Below are 18,220 nucleotides of genomic sequence, written 5' to 3' on the forward strand. Positions count from 1 at the left end.
GATCCTGTCCCTTTAACTCCACTGAATGATCGATTAGTCCCTGTACCCTGTTGCCCATGAGACTTGCCAATTTAATTGATGTTGCTGTTCAAGAAGAAATGAATCATCTTGAAGAAAGCTTGAGACAACATAAACACTTCTCAGTGCAGCAAACTGCACATTCTGATGAACTTATCAAAATGTACACAGGTATACCCTCGTATGAAATCTTTCAATGGCTTGCAGACCAGGTGCGGTCACATGCACAAAAGCTACAGTACTATCGTGGTAAGCAATCTATGGACTGGGATAAATTTTATCAAGTTAGCAATGTCACTAAGCCAGGCCCTAAACAGTGTCTTTCAGTTGAACTTCTTATGACTCTGATGAAACTGTGATTGAACTTGAGAGGATTGCCTTCAGGTATAAGGTAGCACAGTGCACAGTTTCGCAGATTCTCTCAACTTGGATACCTTTTCAGTACAAGAAATAGATGGGTTCATTTATTGAAATAAATCTGATACATGTACCTGTAGTTTCACGTCTTGTCTACTGTTTTATTCAAGCAAATGTGCACATATTTCAATCTGATTGCACAGGGTTTTTATGTAATTCTATTAGTTCATAAACAATATATTTTATCAAAACTGTGATAGTTAACATACAAATTTGCTGTATTGTCAGGAAGTACAGGTTACTTATGGTAAAGACATATGTGTACATGGTCATTCCACTTGCCATCAATGGTAAAGGAAATACAATGATGGTATTTCAGCAGTCATGATTACATGTATATGCACATATTTACAGATGAGGAATTCATATTCACACTGCAAAAAAATCCATACAACTTCAAATAATGGCCATTTTCTTATGTGGACTTCTTAAAAAAAAGGGTAATTTCTCTGAAGAGATAGTGTTAAATGAACATGTATAGTCCATCCTTTTTGCATGAATATTTCCTAACTCCTAAGTGCATACATGTATTTCCTGTTACAGTTCTTGCACTATGTGGGAAAACTAAGTGTACGTACAGTACATAAAGCTGATTTAAAATCCAGTGCAATGTTTGAAATTTTCAAAATGCAAAGATTAACCATGTTTATCACATAATATAATTCGTAAATTATGAAAACAAATTTGTAGTTTTATTCCATACAACATTGTCATTGTGACCGTGGAACTGTACTGTACTTGAAATTACTAAAGAAATGTATGATGATGTGACAACAATTCCTGATATGACTTGTGAAGATACATCAATCTCCTGAACGTACACACATTTTATGTTTTTGTGACTCTTTCTTGCACTTGTCACATTTCCATTTCGATTTTCTTCTACCTAAGGAGACTTCTTGGCCAGTAAGTCCTATGCAGGAATAATGATACCATAAGTAACATTTGTCACATTTAATACTTTAGTGACTATCATCAATGGGATCTCCCTCACAATCTTCCCCACAAATCCCACATGGATAACGAGAACCACCCACTGACATTGCTGTTAATGTGGATTCGTCGAGCATCTTTAGCATACATGCATTTTCCATCGTTTTCTGTACTGCATTCTTAAGTACTTGTTCTTAGACATTTCCAGTCCACAATTCTGGAACAATTGCATTGGAAAAGAAGAAACTCCATTCAGGCATTAACACATTTAAGTATTGGTCATCAAAAAGAATTCGCTCAGCATGCATGTTGTCAGAGGGTGAACTTGTGTGAACAACAAAATCACACCACTCATTTTTGTAAGTAGCTGGATTTGAATTTGGACATCATATTTGTGGAGCCCGTCTAAATGTACTACCTCATTATCACTAATGAGTCCAGATGATTCCTCCTTTTCACAAGTTCACTTATTGTCATGTGTCTTTAATGAGTGAAAGGGGTTTTTATTCCAACAAGACCATGGCCACATTTTTTGCAACTGACGATCCCATCTGGTGATCCTGCAACATACAGAAACCTTAAGCTCACCTAAAGTCCAGTGTCTGTACATGACACACCTGAATGTTTCTTATGTAATTAGTGGTGTGCTAAATAGTGTTTTCTGGCTATAGCTTTGCAATACCTTCCCCACTGCAGGGCTGGGGATGTAGGGTTGCCATAATACCCCATGATACGTGCTACACAGGAATGAGAAGCTTTTAGTTTGGGAGGAATCCCAGTTACTGCAGCGGCACAATCTCCTGCCGTACTAGAAGTGATGCTTCCCTTCCTGTGTTCATACCATTTTTCACTTGATTTCTGCTGTGATGTGGCATGTGCAAGCAGTTGCTGCTGGTGCTGGTTTATTATGAAATTGCCAATAACCTGCTCACTTATAGGCCTAGAGTCGGGTTCAATTCTGGAGAATGCTTCACTCACTGTTAGTACTTCCTCAGTCATGCTATTATCAACATGTTTCTCCACTTCTGAAATGTCGAGTGTCTCTCGAGATGGGTCAAGCTGCACTTGTGAGTACATTAGCAGTCCAGTTTTTCAATTAGTAATATGGGCCAAACAATCCAAGTCAAAATCAGAAATAGGATGGGAAACCCTGTCTATAATTACCCGTGGATCATATTTGGACCTGTATCACAATTACTTGCTTCAGTGTTCTGCAATGCGAGATCTTACTTTACACGGACAATTTTAATGTACTCAGCAAATTTAGCCTTATGAACCTTGTCACCCTTTTTTGGAGGAGCATTCCACACCATATTCTGTGAAGTTGAAGAGCTGTTGCGCCCCTGTTCCACTGCTTCAACTATGGCAAATAAAGAGTGCTGCAACATGCTTGCATCCAGCTTGGATCCTTAACCATGAAATGAGAACAAATGATACAAGTAAATGTATTATTTGTAACAAATCTTTTGTAATTTTTGTATCAAAATTACTACTTATTTCACACCATTTATTTATTTCAATGCTGTCATGATTATATAGTATTTGCAAAACTGATGTATTCAAATACATCATTACCGAAATGGCAACAGTTACTGGGTTTTTGTAAAGATTCGACCCATGGTTTTAATACTAACATTGGGTTTTTGTTTCTCAGAAATTAATTGACAAAGATAAACAATGGCCATTCATTATAAAGCTTAAGGTAAAATAAACAAAAGGACATCTGACAACAATATCAAGGCACACAGGATTCCTCTTTAATAATAGGGTTTAAAAAATCTGTGCAAACCAAGATTTATTGCATTTCAGTTGATGCAAAATTCTTAGAAGATTATTGTAAGCTTGCCATTAAAAGGTTTCAATTTACCCAACTACACAGGTACACTCTGCTGTTACAACTTGCGCGCTGGCCTTGTTCAGCACCACCCATGCAAAATATGGATCTTTATTGGTTTTGGTCAGTAGTATGACCTACATAAAATTTAAACGTAACATGGGAAAAACAAGTTAGTAGATTTAATCTTAATTCAAAGACTTGCTTCAGCAGGTGCAAACAACATACATAATTACACTGGCTGATGCACTTAAAAGGTGCTTGACAAATTATCCCTCAGACAGGGAGTAAATATGTGTTTTTCAGCATTTAATACCGCTCAGAATAGACAAGACTAATGCCCAAGCTGCATACACGTTAGTTTAAGACTGGTTAAGCACATATTTATTCCTATTAATAAATATCTTTTTTAGTCAGAAAAGTCAAAAGAAGTCAATATATGATGATTTCCAGCAATTTTGTTTTGGAATTTTACTTTCATTTTCCCGAACACCCCATCCATTTAATGGAACATTCTTTGTGCAAACTGTCAAACTGGCTCGCATGCAACAAACCGTGTGCACACAGACTCATGACCAATCGGAATCAAACTATCATACGGTCAAGTTGCACGTTGTTGAATAGGAAGACTGTCTGCGGTATTTATGAATGCCCGTTAATTCAACAGATGTTTTTCATTCCTTGCACCGAATGCAATGCAATATTTCATCCATTATATTAACCCTAACCCTGCCAGATGCAGCACAGTGCACCAAGTGAAAAGTTTGATGCACTTTGATGCACTTGGCAATCAACAGCAGTGGCACACACTGGCTATGTTGAGACAACGGCAGCTAGTCCTATTGAACAATGCCACTGTTGGATAGTGTGGTAACTGGCAACCACAGACCCCCAGGCTGTTTGGCCTTGGGGAGAGTAGAACTGGTGGATCTTGTTACACTGGGCAGGCAAGCCACTTTGGCAAATGATGCAGACTGAGGTGTCTGGCAGGGTTTCTAGCCAAAGTAGGCTGGAGGGTTAGGGTTAAAATAGGCATTAACTTGTTGCACTCTCCAACAATTCACTGTATTGAACAGGATTAGGCTTTCATACCTTTCCCTGTACAAAACAATAGCTGATGTTTGCACTGATGCCATGGTAAGCCATGCCTTTCACATGGTCAAGACACATAAAGACCTTTGCCAAGTCCTACAGTTCTCATGCCATCAGTGTTATGCTGCCCAACTTTGCGTCCAGCTGTAAAACAATATGTCAAACAATATGTCGGAAAAAATGCAAACTTATTTATAAATGTATGTTCAATGGCTCTGTAGCGTTTTCTCCCTTATAAAAATAAAAATACTTGCATTTAGATCCCGTGTACATTTTTCTCAGCAATAGATTAGGAGCCTTTAACTTTTGACCCTGAAATGTCAAAACTGACTCTGTAATGTCAAGCCTCCTAATTGATTTAAGAGTACCCCTACACAAGGACCCACTTTTATTGCTTTAGCCTTCCTACCACATTCCACTTGCAGACTTCTTGTCCAGGATTTATTACTTTATAATTAGATTTACCCTTGTTCTTCTGGCCTAAGTTCCCAACCCTATTTTTACCACTTGGTCATTTTTAGCCATTCTCATCACAACCACTCTCCAAGCAACATCTCTATGTGCAGTATACCCCCACTCTCTCTTGTACAAGCTGTAAAATAGTTTAGAATAAAAGTTTCTTTCTCAAAAGTTAGTACATGTTGTCAACATTGTTCCTTTTATACAACACTACTAAAGCTCTTACAACTACAGTTTATTACCCCACTGTGAGACTTCCTTCTTTTGGAGATGTTTTATCACTTTAAGCTCACCAGTCTTGATGTAACTGTGGGCCCTTATTGTGTCTGGCAAACTTGCTGGGGAGACCTCCCACCCTTCTGAAAGGGATTCAGGACATGGCAACTGCATCACACCACCATCCAATAAAAGCTTTCTCTCCTTATAATAAATAGGGACATGCATAAAAGTGAGCCTATTGGTAACCGATTTTCTGTGTAAGAAATACATGTAGGCCTTTCAATGAAAGATAGCACTGCCTGAAGAAATAATGCCACGTGGGGTCTGTGGCGACAATGAAGCAAACTACAAACTTACATGTCGATAACTGAGGTAAGATCACAAACAAATGTGTGACAGGGAGATGAATACTTATAAGGGAAACCTCAAACATGTCAGAGAGTACAAACAACATGGTTTGACGTCTGCCTCTGTAGTGCACCAAAATAAAGTCTGGATGCTTGATGTGTGGCCAACAAAGTGCAACCAGGCTACAATCAGATTGTTGAGTAGGCTAGGCCTTATAAATAGTTAGCCTACATTCACAACATTACGTTTTTTTTTCATTTTTAGAGCCTAAAACCCATTTCTTTGCTTAGCGGATTTGGCAGTTTCCAAACCAAAATTAAATTCAAATGTTTATATTAATTGTCTATTTAATCACATTCCAAAAATGTTGAAAATCTGTTTGAAAAATGTATTCAGTGCTAGGCCTACCTTTGATTTTGCAAAAGCTGCCTCAGCTTCTCTGTTGGTTTTGCAACCAAACCAAGCTTTTTCCACCCAGTAACCTTCTCGACAAGTTCATCTTGTTCTTTTGTTTTTCATCAGTGACTGCCACACCCCTGGCCCTCAAATACGACAATTTGTTTTTGGTAAGATTCAGAAACTTCTGACATATTGTAAATTAGTTTTATTTTAATTTTTGTTGTGTGTTATAGATTTTATTTTAAATTGTTATATTTTGGGTGTTCATATATATGTGTAGTTTGCTTTCCATATCAGTTGATCTGGATTTAAATGTAGAACTATACCACTACGTTTAGTCCCACTAAATGGAACAGTCTAACATTGCCACACCTTTCATCGTTAAGTTAATTAGCCTACTAGGGACTTCTTTGACTGGGACGGTCAGGGGAACATCCACAACTGGGATGTTCCTGTGTCTTTTCTATATGTAAGTTTTTGTGTTTGTTTCTTTAACAAAAACTTGGGATACTCCGCTCCAGCCATTCCTTATATCTAGATTGCTATGCTCTTGTGCATGTGGCCAGGGTATTTTTTTTCTGTTACAGGTCCATTTCTGGGGGGAGGCGTCGCACGCATTGGGTTTGAGGTCTGGGTAGTTTGTCTTCACATGTTCACATGTGTGTGATTTAAAATGGCCAGCATGTGCAGGAGCATATTTAATGTCATTGCACCCTGCACCGTGCAGGGAGCAACTACTTGTAGTTAATTTGTTATCTCTATAGCCATATTCGTGTGTGATTAATTACTTGATTTTGTTTACTTTTTTTTAGAAAATAAATAAGCCGCTGACAGATTTCTGCGGATTGGCAAGTTGGCCAAGTATCATACATTTCAGTTATTTTCTTTGATCCAACATTTGTTATCAGGGTCCTTCATGGATTCCGTTACAATATGCCTACTGATGAAGATCCATTTTGTTGGCAATTTTACGCAAGTCAAATCACTTGCGCGCGATGCTCCCTTTCCCTTCCCAGCATGCCTCAGCGCAGAGTGCCACCTGCTGAAATCAACCGATCGACAATAGACCCTATTGCTTCCAATTAGCATAATGACCATATGCGCAAAATGGCCGTCATGACAGTAATCTGTTGCAAAAAAAGCGCAAACATCTGTAACTTTTCAAATCCCTTTGCAAACACTTAGGTTAGAATTATCTTCAAATTCGTCAATTCCTCTTTGTTTAATGTCATCTAGCAGTCTTTGCACAAATGAATCACCCACCATTACAACTCGAGTACAGCCTGGCTGTAGCCATATTTCGTAAACGCGTACATGAGCCACAGCAAATTTGACCTTCGACATCCAATGGACGATAGATACATACAACGCATGAACGTATCGTAACTATGTACATGTACAAGTACACTATGAACATGCTTCGCGTACTGTACAGGTACACTGCATACAGGAAAACGAAGACCACGTTTCTGACATTTTTACAGAATCGAGCAAACTCACCTCGCTTCTACAAACGGTAAACACAAGCTACTTCCACAACAGTAATGACCCAGCTATAGGCTGACAACAGAATTACATGGCGGACGCCAACAGAAAAACGGAAAAAAAACAGGAAAAATTGAAAACAAAATGACCACAATAGTTTCTAGATAGCTTGAATGAAACGTTGCGGACCGCAGACTGTGCGAGCCAATCGGCTGCAGGCTCAGGCCAGGGATGAAGTTATGGCTCCGCCCATAAAAACGTATAAAGGTTAATCGTGTGTTTGGATCAGACGTACAAAGTCAACTTTGCGCAGGATGCCGCCCTCTAACGTGGGGACGACGGGAAAATTGAAAAAAATTTAAAAAACGTGGGACAAGAACCATTACCTTCTTCTCAAGATATTTCAATAACTACAGCAAATTTGCAATTGAAACTCACATTAGCTGAGAGAGGAACATGCTGGCTTGCAGATGTCACCGCGATTTTCAGAGTTGGACCATTCTCAGCTTTTAAGGGTAGACATACGAAGTCAACTTTTTCACGGGATTCCGCCCTGTACTAACGCGTTGTCAGAGGGAAAATTTCAGGAAAAAAAAGCAACATTGGCACCATTGGCTTCTTTTCCAGATATTTCATTAACTACACCAAATATGGAATTGAACCTCTGGTAAGTAGAGAGAGGAACATGTGCATTTTCAGATGCCACAGTGATTTTCAGAATTGTCAGTCTTTTTAGGGTCAGACGTACGAAGTCAACTTTGCGCGGGATGCCGCCCTTTAATGTGTTGCAACAGGGAAAATTCCATATTGGCTGTATTTGCTGTATTTATTGAAATATTCGGAAAGGTAGCCAATGGTCCTTGTCCTGCTGCCTCTTATAGCTTGTCCCACTACTCTGATAAGTAGAGAGGAACATGTGCTTTTTCAGAAGCCACCGCGATTTTCAGATTTGGACCATTGTCAGTCTTTTTGGGGTCAGACATACGAAGTCAACTTTGCACTGGATTCCGCCCTGCAACGCAATTTCAGATGGAAAATGGCAAGAAAATAAGAAGCAGTGGAACAAAAACCAATGGCTTATTCCGGGATATTTCAATAACTACAACAAACATGGAATTGAAATTCACTTCACAGGAATATGTGAGCTTTAAGATGCCACCGAGATTTTCAGATTTGGACCATTCTCAGTCTTTTTGGGGACAGATGGACGAAGTCAACTTTGCGCGGGATTCCGCCCTGTAACGCGTTGTCAGAGGGAAAACTGTAAGTGTTGCAGCAGTGCCGAGTTTTCACGGCCGTCTCGTGAGGGCGCGCTTCATAAAAAGGCCACGCTTGGCGCTAGCGCCTCGGTGTATACAAGTTAACAGAATTCAGAACAGGGTTTCAAATCAGCAATCATCATACATCCTAGGGGGTTCAGAAGTATTCAGTTGGGTAAGTTATCATTTGAAATCTTTATTCAGTCAAGGCCATTTTCAAGCAAATAATGGAGCCGTTTATATGGGTTATTTATCTAAAATTTACTATGGGTTATTACGCAGAAATCATTGCTGGAATACCAACTCATCTCCCGGCGTGCCTTTTCATTCTATTTAGATTGAAGTCATTAGGAGAGTGTAATGATAAAAAGATCTTTATTAAACGTGCTGTTAATTATCTTTGTTTTCTCTTTACTTGAAGCTCACATATATTCAAGGGAGGGACAGCAACTACATACCGGGAGGGTTTTTTCTTGAATTTCTTCTTAAATGCAATAAACCAGATTGCCAACTAAACTTGGAAAATAGTCTACAGAAAATTGGTCCTTTGAACCGGATGACATCCAGCTAACTAAGAACTGTCAAGTTCAACATGTCTGTCACTACTGAAACCCAAGCTGAAGAAACCCTACATGTTCGTCGGGGGCGTTATCCGCCACATGTTCCGGATCCCCAGGGACATTATCCACATGTACCAGAAGCCCAAGAGCATTATCCGCCACGTGTTCCAGAAACCCAAGGGCGTTATTCCGCGACATGTTCCCCGAGGCCCATGACCACCATGTCATACAGCCTTCAAGTTTTCCTCATCAACCAAGTGTTTTTCTGCCAGGCAACCTGCAGATGCTGATGTGCCCAATTACAGGACGACCTCCTCCATGTACAGCGGGACCTCATGCAAGCTCCTCAGCAAGATTCATCCAAGTCAAAGATCACAAGACGTCTTGCTAAAACAGGAATCACGCAGGAAACTGGAGGAGCTCAGGAGGAAGGCGGAAGAGGAAAGAGCGAAAGTCCAGTTCCAAGCCAAGCAGATGGAAATTCAAATCAACTCAGATTTGAGGCGGGCAGAGATAGAACTAGAAAACTGAGAGACTGAGACATGAAATTGATGTAATTTATCAGGAAGAAAAAGACCAAACAAAAGTGGGTGGTCACTTACCAGGGCAGGTGGAGTCAGTTAAAGATAGAACCTTTGCTTGGGTAATGAAGGGGTAAGTACTTCTGAGCCCTCTGTATCCATGTTGGCTGATATTAGTATGAATACCTCTGTCAATCTTAATGCGCACTTGCCCGAGCCTGTACCGTTAATGCAGCACAGCATGGCCATCCCCATGACAAGTGTTAACCCTCGTGAGGCAGCAAGTCAACACACTTCACATGCCATGTCAAGCACATACGTTTCGCACGGGGCGGCAAGCACCTACCTTCCTGGGCCAGCAAGCGCGCACATTTCGCATGTCATGTCAGGCGCATACATTTCACACGGGGTGGCAAGCACTCATCCTCCTGGGATAATAAATGCGCCGGTTTCGTGTGTTATGGCAGACTCGTATGTTTCACACCAGGCAGCAGGCGTACAAGTGGCCAGTTCCTTGCCACAAGTCTTTAACCCAAATGCCTCCGTATTTCTTCCTAACACCGTGTTAGTTCAGTCTTTGCCCACAGTTCGTTTGTTCAGTGACATGCCAGTTTCCAAGTTCTCACTAATCAGTGGTGCATCCGCCATGGAAGGAGTGGGCAGTCAATCCCCAACCCAGCATGGTGCCCCCAGGCAGCAATCCACCAAGAATGGCAAGGTTCCAGAGCCATCGACCTCAAGAGAGGACACAGACACTTCCAGTGGTGAAGAACAGGGCGAATCAAGTTCCTCCAATGGTGACGACCCATCAGAGAGTGATAAAGGTAGCAAACATTCACACTGTTCTAAGGGATCTTCCAAGGCTAAGGGCAAATCCCCAACTCCTGCTGCCAATGCCAGTAAAGGCCCTGTGACGACTTTCGCTGGCCCATTTGGCTATGGCTTTGGAATTTTGGGATAGCCTCCCCAAGTTGGACATCCCTAAGTTCGACAGTGAGCATGATGTTAGGCAGTATGTAACCTTTAGATCTCTATGGGACAGCATCATGAAAGGCCCCATGCATCAACTGCCAGATGCCACCAAATTCACCTACCTACGAAGTCATCTCGGAGGTCGTCCTCTAGCCATTGCCGACCGTAATCTCATCTTGGGAGATGGAGCATGTGCGGCGACAATGAAGCAGTTGCATAAGGCATATGGGGATCCAGCACGAATAGTCCAAGGCCTACTCAATCAGCTAGAGGCCCGTCCTGTCCTTGCGTACAATGATTGGTCTGGACTCCGTTACTTCTCAGATGAGCTGGCCACAGCAGTAGAAACAGCTGAAAAATTGGACTTTAGTGATGAGCTTAAGCACCACCGCTATGCCACTGAGCTTGTCAAAAAATTGCCTGAGAGGCTTCACTCAGAATTCCTGTCCAAAATGTGGAATCAAGGCCATGGTATGAGCTACACAGTACATGATCTTAATCGATGGTTAAAGAAGAAGACTGGCCCAGCTAGTTTGATCCTCATAGAAAAGGCAAGCAAGTCAAAGTCCCCCAGGGAGTCTTCACAATGGCGGAGTCAGGGGCAAAAGAAGTCTCCATCCAACCAACCGTATCCATCCAGATCTTACATGGCCAAAGCCAGTCCTCAGTCAGCAGCGACTGCATCAGCAGTCAGAAAGAAGATTGCTACTGAGACCAAGGTCCCAAGTGAAAGCAATGCATCTGCAATGACTCCAGAGAGGATTAGCTGTTTGTATTGCAAAGTCAGAGAATCGGGCCACTACCTCGAAACTTGTCAACAATTTCAGGGCCTGACAAGAGAACAGAAGTTGCAGTGGTTGAAGACAAACCAACGATGTAAAAAATGTGCAAAGAAACATGAAAAGGAATGTTTGTATCCTAAAAAGTGTAAAGAATGCAAAGGTGACCACCGCACCAGCCTCCACGAACTTTCTGAACCCATAGCTAAGGAAGCAATAATGTGTTCAGGGGTGGGGCCTAGCCCTAGAGTGGACTACAAGCGTGATGTTTTGATTAAAGTTGTGCCACTTACAGTGCATGGGCCTTCAGGTCGCATTGACACCTTTGGCGTGTTGGATGAATGTGTGGAGAGGACAATGGTCCTGCAGTCTGTTGTTGACAAGTTGAATATTCCTGGCCATGAAGAACAACTTTGTATAAGCACTGTGCTGGGTGACACCAGCTGGAGGGAAAAATGTGTTGACTTCAAAGTCCTTGCTCGTGGAGACAGTGAAAGGCATACAGTGTGCTTTCAGGCGCCCCAGATGTTCAGCTAGTTGATTACAGTGTGTCTGCAGAGATCTACAAAACAAGTGGCCTCACTTACGAGGGCTAGCATTGTTTTCGGGCCCACAGGGTTCACCGTCTGTGCTCATCGGTGCGGACCATGTCGAACTCACGCTTTCGTCTGAAGTCCCGCTGTGGTCCAAAGTGTAGTTCCCCCGTGGCAGTAAACACCTTGTTTGGCTGGACTGTCCTTGGTCACCAAGGTTCTCCCTGTAAAACTTTGGAGGGCCGAGGCATTCTGTTCACATCATGTGCTACACATCAACCGGACCAGCAGCTGCACCAATTGATGGAGCAATTTATAACAGTTGATAAATTACCTCAGGTAAATGAAAAGCAGGTAACCCGGTCGAGGATTGACAAGCTTGCCATCAACATGCTGGAAGAGAACACCAGGGAAGTTGAAGTTGATGGGGGTGAAGCGGGCTTGAAACTCCCACTCTTGTGGAAGCCGAACCACAAGAAACCTTCCAGTCTCCCACAAGCAGTATTGGCATTGGCCCGCTCAAACCAGAGGAAGATTGAGGGAAACTCTGAGTTGGCAGATTATTGTCGCACGTAACATCCGGAAACTCCAAGACCAGAAACAGGTCAGGGTTCTTGGACCGGTGGATGACTTGTCGGCAGACCAACTACGAGGTTGGTATATTCCATGTCATGATGTACAAAGTAGTGGGAAAAACCGTCTCGTTTCAATTGCTCATTTGAGTTTTGGAGGCCAGAGCCTCAGTCATGAACTGGTTGCCGGCCCCACCTTGGGGTCCATCTCTGTTGGATGTTCTCTTACGATTTCGTCAGGGTCGAGTGGCGGTTTCAGGAGATATAACCCGCCATGTTTCATCAAGTTAGACTCCGACTGGAAGAGCAACGAATGTTTCGGTTTCTTTGGAAAGATGAGCATCTTGACAAATGGGTTGTCATAGAGTGGTTGGTGCTTCCATTTGGGGCTGCATGTAGTCCGTGCTGTGCAACATTTGCCCTTCAGAAAGCTGCTGTGGATGGGGTAGACCAGTATCCACGAGTCCAGTCTACAATAGAGAAAGAGACCTACGTAGACAACCAGCTGGCCAGTCGAGACACTGAAGAAGAGGCTATCCAACTTGTCCAGAGCACACGCAAATGTTTACAAGAAGTAGGATTCCAGATGGTGAAGTATGCGAGTAGTCACCCCACAGTACTTGAGAGTCTTCCCAATGAGGCTTGTTCAACTCGTCAGGTACAATTGTTGTCACTGGACCCACAGGGGGCGATCCAGAGCCAGCTCTTGGGCTATGCTGGGACTGGAAGAGTGATGAGCCGTATCACCCAGCCAAGGTTCCAGAACACAATGTGCTGACCCTTGCAAGTCAATTTGAACCGTTGGGGGACATTGCACCCTTCACAGCTAGAGCCAAGTTGCTTGTTCGTGATTTGTGGTTAGAAAAGCTGGATTGGGACCAGAGGGTAACTGATCCTGGTTTAACTCAGAGATGGGAAGAGTGGTGCACGGAGTTGGAGTATATCCCACAGATACGGTTGTCACGGTGTTATACACCACCGTCTGTTGAGACAGCCACGGCGAAGAGGTCCTTACATGTCTTTTGTGATGCTTCAGAGAAGTTGTATGGGGCAGTTGCCTACTTACGTACCGCTGACAGCGTTGGGGAGATCCACACAAGCTTTGTGTCAGCCAAATGTCGGGTAGCACCAAAGCGTCTGCTATCTATGCGACGTCTTGAGCAAATGGCGGCTCTCCTTGGTGCCCAACTCGCGCAAGTCGTCCTAGAGGCTCTTACAGTTGATGTTGAGTATACTCTGATGTGGAGCGACTCCACCACTGTACTCAGTTGGGTTCAGTCAGAGTCATGCAGGTTCAAGGTTTTCGTTGGAACTCGTGTAGCCTAGATACAAACATTGTCTGAGGGTATGGAGTGGCGCTATGTTCGAAGTGAGGATAACCCTGCTGACGATGTCACCCGCAGCTTACCAGTTTCCAAATTAGGGAAAGGCTCCAGATGGACTGATGGCCCAGGGTGGCTTCATGACCCTCAAGAGGAGTGGCAGAAGGACAGTGCATGTATCTTGGCACAAACTCGTGTCAACTCTATCATTGAACAAAATGAAATCAAGAGTGTCTTCTGTGGTCTCACAGTGCCTACCTCAGAGGTTGATGTTGACTTTACAGCCTTTTCAAGTTGGACAGAATTGGTCGGTGCAGTTGGAAGGCAGCTGTACCCAGATGATCAGTTGCTGGATGGTATTCTAACTCCAAAACAAACCCAGGAGGTGGAGATTTTGTTGCTTCGAAAGGCACAGAGCGAGACCTTTAAGGAGGAAGTCGGTGCTCCTTTGTTCAATAGGGACTGTCTCGAAATAGTCGTCTTCTTGAGTTGGCACCGGAACTTGACCCAGTTAACAAGCTGATTAGAGTTGGAGGTCGCCTAAGGAAGGCTTCCTCAACAGACACTGCTTTGGTTGAGCCCCATCCAGTTGTTCTTGACCCACACCATCCTGTCACAAAACTCCTGATAAAGGATGCTGATGCCTATTTTAGTCATCAGGCTGGTACTGATCAAGTGTTCGCCCATTTGCGGCGCCGGTTTTGGATCTTGCGGGGGCGCAGTATGGTAAAGGGAATCTTGCATGCTTGCCCAGAATGCCGTCGCTGGCGAGGGACGCCGAGGGTGCCCCGCATGGGAGATCTTCCAGAATGCAAGCTGCAGCTGGAAAAGCCACCCTTCTACTCTACAGGAGTAGACTGTTTTGGGCCCCTGACAGTTAAAATTGGGCGGCGACAGGAAAAACGATGGGGGCTACTCTTCAAATGCATGACCACCCGAGCAGTGCACCTCGATATTCTAGAAAGTCTGGATGCCGATCACTTCTTGATGGCCTACAGGCGCTTCGCCTCTCGCAGAGGAAATCCCTTTGAACTTCTTAGTGACTGTGAAACAAATTTCAAGGGGGCCAATACAGAAATCGAGCAGACTTTAAAGGCAATGGAGCTGGATATTGTGCAGCGACTTGCCAAGTACAAGGTCAAATTCAAATTTAACCCCCCCCCCCAATGCGCCCCATTTTGGGGGTACTTGGGAGCGGGAAGTCAGATCAGCCAAAGGAGCTTTAAAGGCAGTACTTGGAGATAGGACCGTAACTGACGCAGTTCTTCGCACAGTGCTAGTGGAGGTTGAGGGTATCCTCAATTCAAAACCTCTGGTATACGCCTCCTCTGAGATTGCTGACGTGGATCCAGTAACTCCAAACATGCTCCTTATGGGGCGACGGGATTCAGCACTTCCGATGGTGGTCTATGACGAGAGAGAGCTGAAGGGTCGCAGGAATTGGCGGCACAGTCAAGTACTAGCCGATCAGTTTTGGCGTCACTTTGTTAGGTCCTATCTTCCTAACCTGCAAACCCGCCAGAAATGGCAAAGGGAAGAGGAAAACCTGTCGGAAGGAGATGTTGTGATGACAGCAGATCCCCAGCTCCCAAGGTCTCAGTGGCCAGTGGGGACGATTACACAAGTGTTTCCTATTGATGACCAGAGAGTGAGGGTAGTCAGTGTTCGAGTCAACGACCGAAAGTACAAACGCCCAGTGGCCCGGCTGGTGCGACTGGCAAAGTATGATGAGGATGATACTCCAGGTTTGGCCAATCTGTTACTAACCCAAACTCTCATTCCCTTTAGACTTTGTGGCACGAGGAACTGCTTGCTTGAGTAAGAATAAAAAAAAAAACTGTGTTCTCATCGCAACTGCGTTCTTCAACTTTTTATCGTTTCAACTGAAGTGTTACGTTTTTGCCATTGCCTTAACAGTTAGCAAATTTCTTGGTGAAATTTGGGGGCGGCCATGTTGCAGCAGTGCCGAGTTTTCACGGCCGTCTCGTGAGGGCGCGCTTCATAAAAAGGCCACGCTTAGCGCTAGCGCCTCGGTGTATACAAGTTAACAGAATTCAGAACAGGGTTTCAAATCAGCAATCATCATACATCCTAGGGGGTTCAGAAGTATTCAGTTGGGTAGTTATCATTTGAAATCTTTATTCAGTCAAGGCCATTTTCAAGCAAATAATGGAGCCGTTTATATGGGTTATTTATCTAAAATTTACTATGGGTTATTACGCAGAAATCATTGCTGGAATACCAACTCATCTCCCGGCGTGCCTTTTCATTCTATTTAGATTGAAGTCATTAGGAGAGTGTAATGATAAAAAGATCTTTATTAAACGTGCTGTTAATTATCTTTGTTTTCTCTTTACTTGAAGCTCACATATATTCAAGGGAGGGACAGCAACTACATACCGGGAGGGTTTTTTCTTGAATTTCTTCTTAAATGCAATAAACCAGATTGCCAACTAAACTTGGAAAATAGTCTACAGTAAGACCGTAAGAAGCAGTGGGACAATGACCATTGGTTCCTTTTCCGGATATTTCCATAAGTACACCAAATATGAAATTGAACCTCTGGTAAGTAGAGAGAGGACAATGTGCCTTTTCATATGCCAGCGCGATTTTCAGATTTGGACCATTCTCAGTCTTTTTGGGGTCAGACACACGAAGTCAACTTTGCTCTGGATTTCGCCCTGTAACGCGTTGTCAGAGGGGAAATTTCAGTAAAAAATAAAAAAACGTGGGACAAGAATCACTACCTTTTTCTCAAGATATTTCAATAAATACAACAAATATGGAATTCAAACTTACATAAGTTGAGAGAGGAACATGTTAGCTTTCAAAAGCCACCGGCTTATTTATGGATATTTCAAGAACTACAACAACCATGGAATTGAAATTCACATCACAGGAATATGTGACCTTTGAGATGCCACCGAGATTTGCAGATTTGGGCCATTCTCAGTCTTTTCGGGGTCAGACACACGAAGTCAAATCTAACGTGTGGATGACGGGAAAATTGCAGGAAAATAAAAAAACGTGGAACAATAACCATTACCTTCTTCTCAAGATATTTCAATAAATACAGCAAATATGGAACTGCAACTTACATAAGTTGAGAGAGGAACATGTTAGATTCCAGATGCCACCGCGATTTTCAGATTTGGACCATTCTCAGTCTTTTTGGGGTCAGACATACGAAGTCAACTTTGCGCGGGATGCCGCCCGCTAACGTGTGGACGACGGGAAAATTGAAAGAAAATAAAAAAAACGTGGGACAAGAACCATTACCTTCTTCTCAAGATATTTCAATAAATACAGCAAATATGGAATCGAAACTTACATAAGTTGAGAGAGGAACGTGCTGGCTTTCAGATGCCACCGCGATTTTTAGAGTTGGACCATTGTCCGTCTTTAAAAGGGTAGACATACGAAGTCAACTTTGCACTGGATTCCGCCCTGTAACGCGATTTCAGATGGAAAATTGCAAGAAAATAAGAAGCAGTGGAACAAAAACCAATGGCTTATTCCGGGATATTTCAATAACTACAACAAACATGGAATTGAAATTCACTTCAAAGGAATATGTGAGCTTTAAGATGCCACCGAGATTTTCAGATTTGGACCATTCTCAATCTTTTTGGGGACAGATACACGAAGTCAACTTTGCGCGGGATTCCGCCCTGTAACGCGTTGCCGAAGGGAAAATTTCAAGAAAAAAGAAAGAGTGGGAAAATAACCATTGGCTTCTTTTCCTGATATTTCAATAAATACACCAAATATGGAATTGAACTTCGGGTAAGTAGAGAGAGGGCCATGTGCCTTTTCAGATGCCACCGCGATTTTCAGATTTGGACCATTCTCAGTCTTTTTGGGGTCAGACATACGAAGTCAACTTTGCGCGGGATGCCGCCCTCTAAAGTGTGGATGACGGGAAAATTGCAGGAAAATAAAAAAAACGTGGGACAAGAATCACTACCTTCTTCTCAAGATATTTCAATAAATACAGCAAATATGGAATTGCAACTTACATGAGTTGAGAGAGAAACGTGCTGGCTTTCAGATGCCACCTCGATTTTCAGAGTTGGACCATTGTCTGTCTTTTAAGGGGTAGACATACGAAGTCAACTTTGCACTGGATTCCGCCCTATAACGCGATTTCAGATGGAAAATTGCAAGAAAATAAGAAGCAGCGGAACAAAAACCAATGGCTTATTCCCGGATATTTCAATAACTACTACAAACATGGAATTGAAATTCACTTCACAGGAAAATGTGAGCTTTAAGATGCCACCGAGATTTTCAGATTTGGACCATTCTCAGTCTTTTTGGGGACAGATAGACGAAGTCAACTTTGCGCGGGATTCCGCCCTGTAACGCGTTGCCACAGGGAAAATTTCAAGAAAAAAGAAAGAGTGGGAAAATAACCATTGGCTTCTTTTCCTGATATTTCAATAAATAAACCAAATATGAAATTGAACCTCGGGTAAGTAGAGAGAGGAACATGCTT

The 18,220-nt window shown here is 42.9% G+C and overlaps 3 long non-coding RNA genes across 7 annotated transcripts; 2 read left to right on the forward strand and 1 right to left on the reverse strand.

The window, feature by feature from the left end:
* Positions 1–515: 515 nt before the first annotated feature.
* On the reverse strand, positions 516–7,324 carry LOC147795372 (uncharacterized). Of its 5 annotated transcripts, XR_015423954.1 has the most exons (6): positions 7,220–7,311; positions 5,729–5,856; positions 5,047–5,173; positions 4,295–4,438; positions 3,236–3,339; positions 516–2,776 (listed from the first exon to the last, which is right to left on the reverse strand). It is a non-coding gene; the product is annotated as an uncharacterized LOC147795372 (long non-coding RNA). The 5 variants fall into 5 exon arrangements; XR_015423952.1 differs by lacking the exon at positions 5,729–5,856 and having other exon boundaries at positions 7,220–7,324; XR_015423956.1 differs by lacking the exon at positions 5,729–5,856 and having other exon boundaries at positions 4,996–5,173; positions 7,220–7,324.
* Positions 7,325–8,478: 1,154 nt separating this feature from the next.
* Positions 8,479–8,988, forward strand: LOC147795373 (uncharacterized). Its single transcript, XR_015423957.1, has 2 exons — positions 8,479–8,638; positions 8,885–8,988. It is a non-coding gene; the product is annotated as an uncharacterized LOC147795373 (long non-coding RNA).
* Positions 8,989–12,676: 3,688 nt separating this feature from the next.
* On the forward strand, positions 12,677–16,189 carry LOC147795374 (uncharacterized). Its single transcript, XR_015423958.1, has 2 exons — positions 12,677–15,840; positions 16,086–16,189. It is a non-coding gene; the product is annotated as an uncharacterized LOC147795374 (long non-coding RNA).
* The last annotated feature ends 2,031 nt before the right edge of the window (positions 16,190–18,220 follow it).

Source organism: Acanthaster planci, unplaced genomic scaffold (assembly GCF_054643075.1).
Source record: "Acanthaster planci isolate LZ-2023a unplaced genomic scaffold, COTS_SCS Contig47, whole genome shotgun sequence".
Classification (NCBI taxonomy): domain Eukaryota; kingdom Metazoa; phylum Echinodermata; class Asteroidea; order Valvatida; family Acanthasteridae; genus Acanthaster; species Acanthaster planci.